At 36.0% G+C, this 12,749-nt stretch overlaps 2 non-coding genes across 2 annotated transcripts; one reads left to right on the forward strand and one right to left on the reverse strand.

Annotated features, from left to right (window-relative positions):
- The first annotated feature begins 10,704 nt into the window (after window positions 1-10,704).
- Smp_tRNA_02088_Pseudo_TTG.1.1 lies at window positions 10,705-10,771 on the forward strand. The gene has a single exon. It is a non-coding gene (tRNA).
- A 1,063-nt stretch (window positions 10,772-11,834) lies between these two features.
- Smp_tRNA_02338_Pseudo_TTT.1.1 lies at window positions 11,835-11,906 on the reverse strand. Its single transcript has one exon. It is a non-coding gene (tRNA).
- Window positions 11,907-12,749: the final 843 nt, after the last annotated feature.

The raw sequence follows: 12,749 nt of genomic DNA on the forward strand, positions 1-12,749 counted from the left end.
GAATGAAACGAAGTTAGACCACTATGGAAAACCTGAAAGCACTAGACGGTCGTTTTGTCTTATCATGGGACTCCTCAGTGGCAGTGTGCATCAACGATCCCACCTCGCGAGATTCCAACCCAGGAGCTATCAGTTTCGCGCGCGAGCGCCTAACCACTAGAGTAAGTGACTGATTCTAGGTAAAATGTTGATCACTTAAATATCACTCGATGATTTATCCTCCACTCTATATATGTGTGTACTCAAATCTTATTATTAGCTTTTGCTTTTTGCCTTGCTACACTCTTATACCATTCGACTATAAATTTGCCTATGTAATTGCTTACATACACTCATTTACCTGTGTGCTTCAAATATAACCGATGTGCTAATAGCTTTGTGACTTGTGCTATTCACTAATAAATTTTACTTGCCATTTCTCTTCCCCTTCTGATTTCAAATATTGTTGAGGTTTATATTATAACGGTTACGAAGGTGATTGGTTAACAAAACAAAGTCATTACAAGTTTTACAACTAAATTATCACAGTTCTCTTCAGTATTAACTTATAAAACTCCATAATTTTTTTTGTTCAGAATGAATATGTGTTAACCAGAGGTAATTCGTAGAGTTCTAGTGAGAAGTAGTAACCAATGGAGTTCAATCAGGTCTGTTGTGGGACAGTAACTCATTGAAGAAAATGGTGCATGTATCTCTCAATTTCGTGGATTGGTTGAAGTTAGACATTAACACCGTTGAATAACGGCCGGCTCAGTGGTCTTGAGGTTAAGCATTCGCTCGTGAGACTGATAGTTCGTGGGTTGGAATCTTGCGAGGTGGGATCGTGGATGCGCACTGCCATTGAGGAGTCCCATATTGGGACGAACTAGTTTCAGTTATTTTAAACCGAACATATAAATTTTCTCACTTGAATTATATGTAGCATAATCATAACCATCTGTAATAGTTAATTTCCCTCCAATGTTACCAAATTCTGTTGGTATCTAAAGAGAAAATAAAAAAAAACAGTATGAAACAATGAAGGACAATGAATAAATTCTTTTCTATCCATTTTATAAATCTATCAGTATTTAAACTCCGTCTGTAGCCCTTATAGAGTTACTGCCGGTCCCAAGCCCGGATAAAGGAGGAGGGTTCGGCATGGGGTTAGCGACCTCATCCCTTAGATAAATTAACTCACTAAAAAACACTAACCAGAAAAAAAATAATTCAAATCAGTATCTAAGTAAGTGAAGCAACAGTAATTGGAACTAGAATATAAAAAAAATCTACATTGTCGAACTGATGTCTACCATAAGATGGAATAAGATTTGTACTAGAAGTAATGTCATCAACTCAATTCATTGAACTATAAGCAATTGGTATGATGAGGTCTCATTTGCTTGTATATAAACCAAGTATGTTTGAAATATATAATTTATTTAGCGGAAGCTGATATTGATATTCTGAACTCAAGAGGCAGGGATAGGATGAAGAAAGGACCGAATAAAGACTCTAGGCTACTCATACCGGTCAACACGTCACTAGTTTGACACATCGCTAAGTTTGTACAAGTCATGTATTGATTGGTGAATGAATCACGTAATATTCAACAGGATACAAGTCATTATATAGATTTGAAAACATCAAGTCAAACCTCGGTGACGATAACTCCATGGTATGCTTTCTTACTACTGATTTAAGTGTATTATTTTTAATACATGACTATCACTTCAGGATTTAGGTATCAGGTTAAAAATATTTTACTAATCTGTACGAATCTTTAACCCGTTATAATGTTGTAACGACCGTAGCAGTTCAAGGTGTTTTTGTTTTGAAGTAAAGAACAAAGCATATTTTATGTATGTCGGTTGAAAATCTAAGAATATTTCAAGGTATTTTCAACTGGAAACCGTATTACACTGTCTTGAAAGTTTCATAGAAATCCTCGATAGTAAAGGAGATTTGTAGCTCAAGATGATGATTTTAGCACCAGTTCGCTCTATGAAATTGACAAGTCAATCTGGATGATTAAATTATCCATCTTAGGGGCGGAACTATGATTTATGAACAAACCAATCAGATTTACGATTAAAGGTCTTGATTTTCGATGCGAAATTTACTCATCCATTTGGATAAATAGCCTCTTGGCATTTTAGCTGGTATCAGTTTGTGACGAAAACTCTAAATCTAATCATTATCTCTAACCATCAGTTGTGAATCACAACCATTATCCTTCATACAGGTTTAAAACCCTCATTTAGCCCTGGTCAGTAGGTGAATATTTTCAAGGTAACTTTAACGATGCTCGGACGAGAACCAGTGCTTTCAACGTGGTATGATCGGCGGCTACGTTGCTCAAAAGTCGTCCATAAATTATAGCCCCATTGAATTGTGATACAGATCTAGTCGCTGATAAGTATTTCTATTTGTTTAACGGAATATATACTTTGTAAACATGAACTAATAGTTTTGAGATAGTTTTACACACACAAAAAGTAATCTGAACTGATTAGCAATTACAGCTAATTATTTAGTTGAATAAATCACAATTTAGCTTATTCATATTACGTGTTAGATGAATCTAATTGCTATGCAATAAATTACATTTTAATTTTGATATCACATTCTTATATTTAATGTCGCCATTAAAATAGAACATCATTGAGAAAAAAAACAACTCTTGCTTGTTGTACTATAGTTATGGTCTCTTGACTACTTACTACTTATTAGAAATATGTGAAAATGTCCCGGAGTCCCAAAGTGAACATCAACTCTGAGATGCAGGTACATCCAGATGACGAGTCCCAAATAGGACGAAAGGTGCGTCAAACTGGATTCCACTGCTAGCCACTATCTATCTTTGATTATAATGTTTGTGAATTAAGGCTATATCGAGGCAATACGCACACTTTGCTCATACGAGCATTAAGAGACTGATCAACTGCAGTCCCAACTATCAATGGGAATATTCAACCAAACAATACCAAGTGAATGTCTTATGACGTTTTTAAGTTGGTTGGTAGTTGAGAATAGTTTACTTTAGTTTTGGGTCACAGAAGTCATGATTCTATATATTATCCATTTTGGTTTCAGTGTTTCTTCATAATATTCATGCAGTAGGGTCAAGTCAACCGAATACTTAACTTATATGTATGAATCAAAAAGTATTTTATTTTTAAATATGTTAGTTGATTCATTCCCTTTTTATTATTCGTTTCTGCCAAATTTCTGATTTAATCATCGTTCAGGCTTTGAGAGAAAACTATAGTGTACAGTGTGGAACTAAGAAGAATGTCAGCAAGACAAATGACACACATTATATTTGTACAGAGCTTCAAATTATTAAGTGAAGATGGTTTGTACATATTACAGTTACTGCAAGTCTCATTCAGAAGTTCTTTTTTGATTGACTTGTGACAGAATAGAGAGCAAGTAGACAAAACATTTACTCGCGTAAAGTTACCAAGAAAAATTCTATCTGGAAATGTTTAGTACTATGAATTCTATACCACATATTTATAGCATAATGTATTAACGAACTCCTTGGCCCCCAAGCGGTCTGGTATGCCTGAGATTGGAGGTGTCAGCTCTCCCTCTCTAAATACTACGCGTATACAACCACTGACAGCGAAGTCCTACTGGCTACCTTCTCGCAAAGGGCGTGTTGTTTACGAAATTGAGAGGAAGAAAAGCAAATATCCAGTGCTTTAACCTGGTTGGTGGATACAGGAGGTCTACCTAAGGGTGTTGAAAAACTCTCATTCCAAAGCAGTGGTGTACATGGGTTCCAGGATCCTTAGGGAACAGATGGCGTATAAACCAATGATTGGTCACTGATTACCATAGAACTGTATCTTCTGACGTTGCTCCACTACCTTGCGGATTAAACACTTAGATCAAAGGCTCCGTGTGTGGTCTCCTGAGAAAACCACCTACTTCAGTCTGTGCACCCGTGCAATATCACAGTCGAGACACAAATCAAGTGGTTTGTTTGACGTATATGTAGTCGGTACCCCTTTTTACCAATATGTATGTGTTCAAATAGATAATAATAAATACTAACAAGTAGTTTAACTTACCTTTTCAAAATAAATTGATATATTTCCATTGGAGTATATAATGCAAGCTACTATGGCTAAAATAAAATATTAATGAAGTTGAAAGTTGACATTACATAATAGAAACTAAGACATCATTACCTATTCACTCTACAATACATATATCAGTTTATTGAAAAAATAAATTTTACATACGACTATATATAAAAACTACATAACAGAAGGGGTTTTTTGTAGAGATTTTAGTAATTTTATAGTTGAAATCATGAGTCAATTGAATCTAGACCACCATGGAAAACCTAAAATCATTGAAAGGCCGTTTCGTTCTATTGTGGGACTCTTCAGCAGTGCACTTCCAAAATCTTATCTCACGAGATTCGAACCCAGGACCTAACAGTCTCGCGCGCGAGCGCCTAACCTCTAGACCATTGACACGGCTAATATGCAACGGTGTTAATTTCTAACTTCAACCAATCCACGAAATGGAGCCGCTGTTCACCATTGACTTCAGTGAGTTATTATCACACAACAGACCTGATTGAACTCCACTGGTCCTTGCTTCTCACTAGAACTTCTGGAAATATCTCTTGAAGCCAGTCACTAGTGAGCATGTGATGATTATTATCAGAAGGGGTTTTTTTTCGGAGGTAGGATCGTGGACGCTCATTGCCAGTGAGCAGTCCCACAATAGGACCTAACGGTCTTCCAATGCTCCCAGGTTTTCCATGGTGGTCTAGCTTCAATTGATTCATGATTTCAACTATAAATAGAAACTACATACTCTTTACAGAAATAATATAAACATTCAATGATATGAATTTTTTTAGCCATTACCTAATATCTAACAGTTCAACGAATTTCATAGTAAGATAATTATTAAGATTGTAGTTTGATATTGTAATGAATTGCTAGTCTATATTCAGATCAATCAGCGATAAACAAGCACATTGAAATCAATCAATCAGGAAAATTATGCAGAAACATAAGAACAAAAAGCAAATCAATAGGAGATACAAACAAAACAAAGAAGTAAACAATGACACAAACAAGAACCAATCAAGAATAAGGTGTACAGGATAAGCTGTGAGCTACATGTGGAGAAATTCAAACACTTCACTTCTACTTGAAGTTTGTGCTGATGATGTCGTTCAGAAAGACGATGAAAGCTCCACAGCCAAACCATCCAGCTTAGAGAATAAAACTTCATCAAAATCATCCACCTGAGCTACAAATCTTCTCCATCATAGTCTATACTCCATTTTACTTCATTAGATTAAGTTTACTTATTGAAATACTAAAATGAGTACAGATAGTTCGGGAGGTTAAACGTTAAATGACTTCGTTGAAACTGAAGTAAAAATATGGTTTGCAATTTCTTGATAAGAAGTTAACAGATCAAAGAGATTATATTTTAGTAAACTTATGTAACATCCTGCTTTTTTTCCAACTATCCCTAAATAAGAGGAAACGCGCGTCCTGAATTCCACTGCTAGCCACTATCCATCTTTGCTCATAAAGCTTGTGACTTCAGGCAATATCGAGGCAGCCCGCATAGGATGCACAAACCAATAAGAGACTGATCAATTTCAGTCCAATATAACAATAGGAAGATACAAGTCAAACAACAACAGGTGAATATGACTTCACCCCATTACACAAGCAGGTGGCTATCAGGCCTCAGTAGCTAAGTGAGTAACGCGATGGCGTTTGAAGCGAACGGTACTAGGTTCGAGTCTTGGAGTGAATATCAACTCTGAGATGCAGGTACATTCAGCTGACGAGTGCCAAATAGGACGAAACTTGCGTCAAACAGGATTCCACTGCTAGCCACTCTTCATCATTGCTTATATCCCTATAAAACGTTGTTCATATTTGAATGGATTGAAAAATAGACTTCATTTCAGTAGTAAAATATATGACTTACCATATTCTTCCGGCTCATCATCATGTAAAGCAGAAATACTTAAATTAATCCATTTTATTGCCAAAAAATTGTCTGAAAATTGAAAATTACATAGTTGAAGATACTCGTAAGTTGCTAGTATTTGATGACAGATGTCTTAGAAACATTGCTCGCAACAGTTGGGATCACCGGGTATGTAATGGTAAGAATAGAATAAAGGGTGTTAGTGAATGATGGTAAATCAGTTAGTGAGGTTGTGAGTCTTCATCAACTGAGATGGTTGGGTCACGTATTACGCATGACCAGCCGCCGATTACCACGACACGCAATGCTGATTAGTATTGAGGATGGTTCGAAGAAAGTTTGGGGAGGCCGAACCAAAACGTGGCGTCAGTGCTTGAAGTCACTAACTTCTGGTGTCAGCCATGTCGTTAGATGCAGACTACTTGTTTGGGGTCCTCGTGACTACCGTTACCAGTGGTTAGGGACTCTGAGTGACATGTCTCAGAATCGATCACAATGGTGTAGATGTATACACTCTTTGTATTCCCTTCAAATGTGGGATTATAATTGCCTCATATCATTCTTCCTACGAACTAATTCTTTCTTTCTTTACTATATCTTTATACACAATCTTTCTTTTATATATTACTACCATTGAAGTAATTACTTCTATGAATTTGATGTTGATCTTGTTGTGCTACTGAGGTGTGGCAACTTGGACCGATGTATATATGTGCCTTGTTCTACGCTGTAGTTGACTGACTGACTGTTACTTTGAAAATGGCTAACTTCGTGCTGTAACAATCTTGTCACATATTTATAATTGCGATCCCTAAAACAGTTGTTAGGAAGATTTCATCACGTATAAAACTATGGCTTAGAATAAAAATATGAAATAGCTTAGTGGTGAAAGTAGGATAGTGAATAGGGAAAAGTAAGAAAGTAAGAAACACACTTGAAATCCCTTGTATAAATACAACTCAATGTTCAGTGGAATTCATCTCTGCTTTTGTAGTGAATGGTTTCGACAAAGTTTTAATAGAAATATAACTGAATAACCTAATTGAGGAAATATTTTGCTCCGCTTCAAAATTCTATGCCGAAATTGTGACTGACAATTCCTTTATCACATCTTCTTTTCATATAAAAGTTAGCTGACTAGTTCAACTTTTAACCTTGCATTTGTATTCTGTATGACGCTACTAAATGCTATTTTAAATAGGAGTCAGCGTGTGAATTCAGACAAGGCTGTCTACTCTCCCCCTTCCTCTTTCTTCTGGTGACTGACTGGATTATGAAGACTTTGACATCTGAGGGGAAGCACGGAATACAGTGGACATTTCAGAACCAGTTGGACGATTTGGACTTCGCAGATGACCAAGCCTTCCTATCTTATACATACGAGCTAATACAGATGAAGACAACAAATGTAGCAGCAGCCTCTGCATCAATAGGCCTCAACATACACACATACACAAAAAACTCTGGAAGAGGTGGAAACATTCACGTACCAGGGAAGGAGGATCGCAAGCAGACGTAAAGGCGAGGGTTGGCAAAACAACGACAGCATTTCTACAATTGAAGAACATATGGAACTCCAAACAACTGTCAACTAACTTCAAAGTGAGAATCTTCAATACAAACGTCAAGAGAGACCTACTGTACGGAGCTGAAACGTGGAAAACTACTACATCCATCGTCAAAATACTCAACACTCACTGGTCGGATATCATCAGCAACAGTCTACCGTGGGGGAGGACAAACCAGCTTCCATCTGAAGAGGAAATTAGAGGAAGTCGTTGGAAGTGGACAGGATATACATTGAGGAAATCACCAAACTGCATCACTAGGCAAGCCCTAACATAGAATCGTTAAGGGAAGCGGAAAAGAGGAAGGCCAAAGAACACATTACCCCGGGAGATTGAAGGGGATATGAAAAGGATGAATGTTAACTGGAAAGAACTGGAAAGGATTGCCCAGGATAGAGTTGGATGGAGAATACTCCTCAACGAGGGGTAACAGGCATAAGTAAACAAGTGTGAATTCATTAAACAACTGCCAATTTGTTCATTCTGATGATTCTGTCAGTGATTGATTATCTTCAATGACTGTTTTCTCTATACTTGTAGATGAATCGTTACCCTTACATTTGATACAAAACAAGCTAAGAAAATCTGTCTACTGCTCTACAAACATGAGTAGAAGATTCAACACAGATAACCCTGCTACACTTGAAAATAAATCTCGGAAGTTATTATCAGAATTCTAAGATATTAGGATTCTGAATTACTCATAAACCAACAAAATCACTCTGTCACATCTTAAGTAAACTAAAAGAAGCAGCTGTAGATAAAAACCTATCCCATACAAGGTTAATAGTACTAACTTCAATAGGTACTCTACTCAAGAAAGTGGAAGTCTTCCATAACAAAACTTTCAGGGATATAAGTTTACAGTGAAGAGACATAGCACTTTACAAATCGAATTAATACTTATAGACATCTACACGTCAAGTCTTGTGTGAAAGCAAATGTAAAAATGAATGATTGATGTAACTCTGGAAATCACTGTGAATTTCCGTAAGTGAAAATAATAATGATCATGGAAGATGATCAGTCAAAGAATGATTTGACACTTGTAGAATGAAGCTAAACATTTTACTTTGATTTAAAGAAACTACTTATAGCGTAGTGTTGGATGAAAATGAAATTTTTTTTGAATCAAACCATCTACCTTAGTTCACCACAGAAAGACTACTCCAAATGAATTGCTAAAGGAATTATATAATTTAACATATATTACGTATCTGGTGACTAGATTTACTTCTATATTTTAGTTGTCCCCGTATTGTTTTGTCATTATTATTATGCCAGGGAAGTCCCACTCATTGACTTCTCGCACTATTGGTGTTGCTTACGCAATCGAGAGGAAGAAAAGCGAGTGTCCGGTGCTTTAACTGGTTCGGTCGACACGAAGGGTCTACCTAGGGAAGTTGGAAAACCCTGATTTCAAACCAATGGTGTACATGGGCTCCAGTGTCTTCAGGGAACAAATGGCGTAGGAACCAATCGTCGGTCACCCCCTACCATGAGATTGCATCTCCTCACGATGTTCCAATGCCTTGTGGATCAGACCTTTAGGTCGAAAGCTCCGGGTGAGGCCTCTTAAGAAAACCACCTGGTTCGGTCTGGGCACCCGGGTAGTATGATAGCCCTCACACAATTAAACGAAATGACAATTGTGTGTGGCCCATATATATCTGGTGCTCCCTTGTACCAATATTTATGTTTTCAAATCAACAAATAAAATAACAATATCGTGAATAGGCTGAAAAAGCTTACTGGTATTCATTATCTCCACCCCACCATCTTTATCCATTCCATTAAAAACTTCAATTTTTTTCATTGCTCCCGAATGACGAAATGATCTTCCAATACCTATAATACCTTAATTGAGATAAAAGAAGATATCAAAGATGGAAAACTGTTCAATCGACTATTAATAAGAAGTATAATATAAAAATACTCTATATTTAATGTATTTGTCATATTTTCGTCAGAACAACAGAATGTGATGATGAATTCATCAGTGCTGAAGTAGTATATTCAATTACAATGACAAACTGGTAGTAAATTATACCTTCATAGAAAGTAGTGAGATAATGGGGGACGGTATGTTGCTCAAGGGGAAGATGATTTTAGTGGAATTTCTTTTTATTAGCTGGATAGTGTATGAATTTTTTACGACACACAGTCTTCAATGAACGTAATACCTTACCATCACAGTTATGAGCATATATTTAATTAGTTTAAATATCTCACAGTCTTGAGCTGTATTCCTTGTAAGATGCTGGACGGAAACTCATAGTTCATAGCTCATAGTTCAAGTTGGTAACATATCCAACCAACATAATCTTATTAAACAGTTCATCGTCCAAGTATTTCATTGAATAATTTCATATTACTGATTACTTATATGATGTCATTATTCGCCTTAAATTATTAGATATGTAATGAATCAAATTACAGATGCCAATAATTAATACATCGTAGGGTTAGTTGAGCCTTAGCCAAATTATCTGGCGGTTGAGTCACTAAATATCGAAAAGATCATCAATCTCTGCCAAAGTCAAGGACAACCAACGCGCATCAACTGATTATATACCATGAACTGGCTTATGATGTGGTAGTCTCACTATTTGCTCTGTACTCATTCTTACTAATATATTTCCATAATAACGTCCTTTGTGTTATACGGTCTTCAAAACAGGCGTAGTACTTTGATACTTCGAAGAATTATTCCACATTAGATACTAACCGCGAGATGTAACTTCAAAGTTAGTTCATTCGTCACACCATTCCCGTCTAACTCCAATAGGATCCTAATCATTCAACAGAGATCATCTACGCTTTGTTGATCTACAACATCATTGACCACCTCCAACCACCATCTTGTCTTAATATAGTGTGCGCAGTATCCAGCCACCTAGACTAGTGGCCACATTGTAACTCACTCAATAGCATTCGACCTATCTTAAGGACGAAAAGCGCGTCCTGGATTCCACTGCTAGCCACTATCCATCTCTGCTTACCATGCTTGTGAATTAAGGCTATATCGAGGCAATACGCACAGTATGCACATATGCCCAATTAGAGACTGACCAGTTACAGCCCTTAACATCAATGGGAAGATTCAAACAAACAATACTAAATGAATTTAAACTTCACCCCATTGCACAAGTAAGTGGCTATCAGGACTCGGTGGTCGAGTGGATAACGCGATGGCGTTTGAAGCGAAAGGTACTGGGTTCGAGTCCCAGAGTGAACATCAACTCTGAGATGCAGGTACATCCAGCCGACGAGTCCCAAATAGGACGGAACGCGCATCAAACTGGATTCCACTGCTAACCACTATCCATCTCTGCTTACTATCCCAAGAACGACTTGAGAAACATAATATTGATCACCCACCACCTAGTGATCAATCAATTGTAATGAAACAAATCATTTGCTCCCCCTCCCAAAAATATTGATCGATTTTAATAAATCAATTATTTGATCACTTACCTTTAGATAATATATTCACTGTATCATATTTAATACCATAATATTTTATTGGGAATAAAGTAGTTAGATTCTGGGAAAATTTTTCATTGAATGATTAATAATAAACTAAATTTACCAAATATGAAATTGATGAAATTAAACTTTTATTAAATTTATTAAATAATATCGGTGATAATTGATCAACTTTAATGAATTGGGTATAATAATAATGATAAGACTAATTTCTGTATTAACCCCCCCCCTCCTCAAGAAAGATTCCTACTTGTCTATAGGTATCATTTCCCCATATCAATTTTCCATATTCTTCTTCATTATTATTATTGATTATTTTGTTAATCATATAGTAATCTGTAGTTACTAAGGTAACTAATGAATATCTATAACAATATAAATATATAATTAATATTATATACATTGAATTATAATGTAACATTATAGATATGATAAGTGAAATGATACTTTATTATAGATATTAATGTTTTAATTAATTTATAGTTGAAATTATGAATCCATTGAAGTTAAATCATTATGGAACATTTTAGAAGTTGACCATTGGATAATCATTTCATCTTATTGTGGGACCCCTTTAAGTCAATTTAATAAATTGTGCTTGTTTGTGTTACAATATGATTGGTTAATTTTGACTTAACCAATAAGAAAAAAGAAAAAAATATTTTTTTTTTCTTTAATAATAAATAAATAATTTTGCATCAGATCAATTCATTATTAACAATGATTTATTCGAAAATATATAGAAAAAAATTGTTTGTACAGATAATAGTTGACATTTAGCAGACATGGTGCACTGTCTCACCGGACGACGCTTGACGTAGGGCTCGAACTCACGATCCTGAGATTAAAAATCTTATGCTCTACTGACTGATCTAACCGGGTTCTCCTGCGAAACGCGATCGAGCTGTACTGCTTGAGTTAAGCCAGTGGGAAGTGTCTGGCACTCCTGTTAAACGGGATTGAGTTGTACTGTTTGGATTGTCACTTGAAAGTCCGGATGGTATCTGGTTCTCCAGAAAACCAATGAAAAATTACCCTGGCCCACAGGAGCATATTATATAACTGAACTAACAGAGATAATAGTCCAGATATAAATACTTTCATTTAGCTCAGTTATGTTGTAAGGGTAGAGTTAGTGTTATTGTAAAAGTGAGTGTGAGCTTTATAATTACTATTAGGTGTTAGTTTCTACTGGTAAAGTTATTGTATTACGTAATTCTAATTATATAATCTTGATATAGATTGATACTAATGAAATTCTAAAAGTATCACAGAGAGAGTTGATTAGAATTAAAATCCTATTATTAACAACTGTAAGGATGGCTCGTTGGCAAACTCAAAGAAGCCTCAAGAAGCCCAGAAAGAGCCGAAGACATTCCATCTAATCTGCGCCAGAGGAACATTCTAGAATGTCGACGTGTAGCTTCCCTATTGGATGAATAAGAAGGACCCCCATGTGCCTATTGGCTGTCCGAAATGATGATTTACCTTCAGCCAAAAAAATTATAAATACACGAGATTTTTGTACTATATTTGACACTGTGTTGAGAATAACATTCCTACTTACTAGTCTTCTGTCTTCTCTCTTGCGACGTTGCGAGTTCGATCATTCAAGTAGTCTAGTAGTAAGTGGCATAGCAAGAATATCAGCTATAGATATATCAACAACATTGACTTGAAATATAGTATTTTGCTTATCAATGACATTGATCTGGTTAACTTTAC

Source organism: Schistosoma mansoni, chromosome 3 (genome assembly GCF_000237925.1).
Source record: "Schistosoma mansoni strain Puerto Rico chromosome 3, complete genome".
NCBI lineage: Eukaryota > Metazoa > Platyhelminthes > Trematoda > Strigeidida > Schistosomatidae > Schistosoma > Schistosoma mansoni.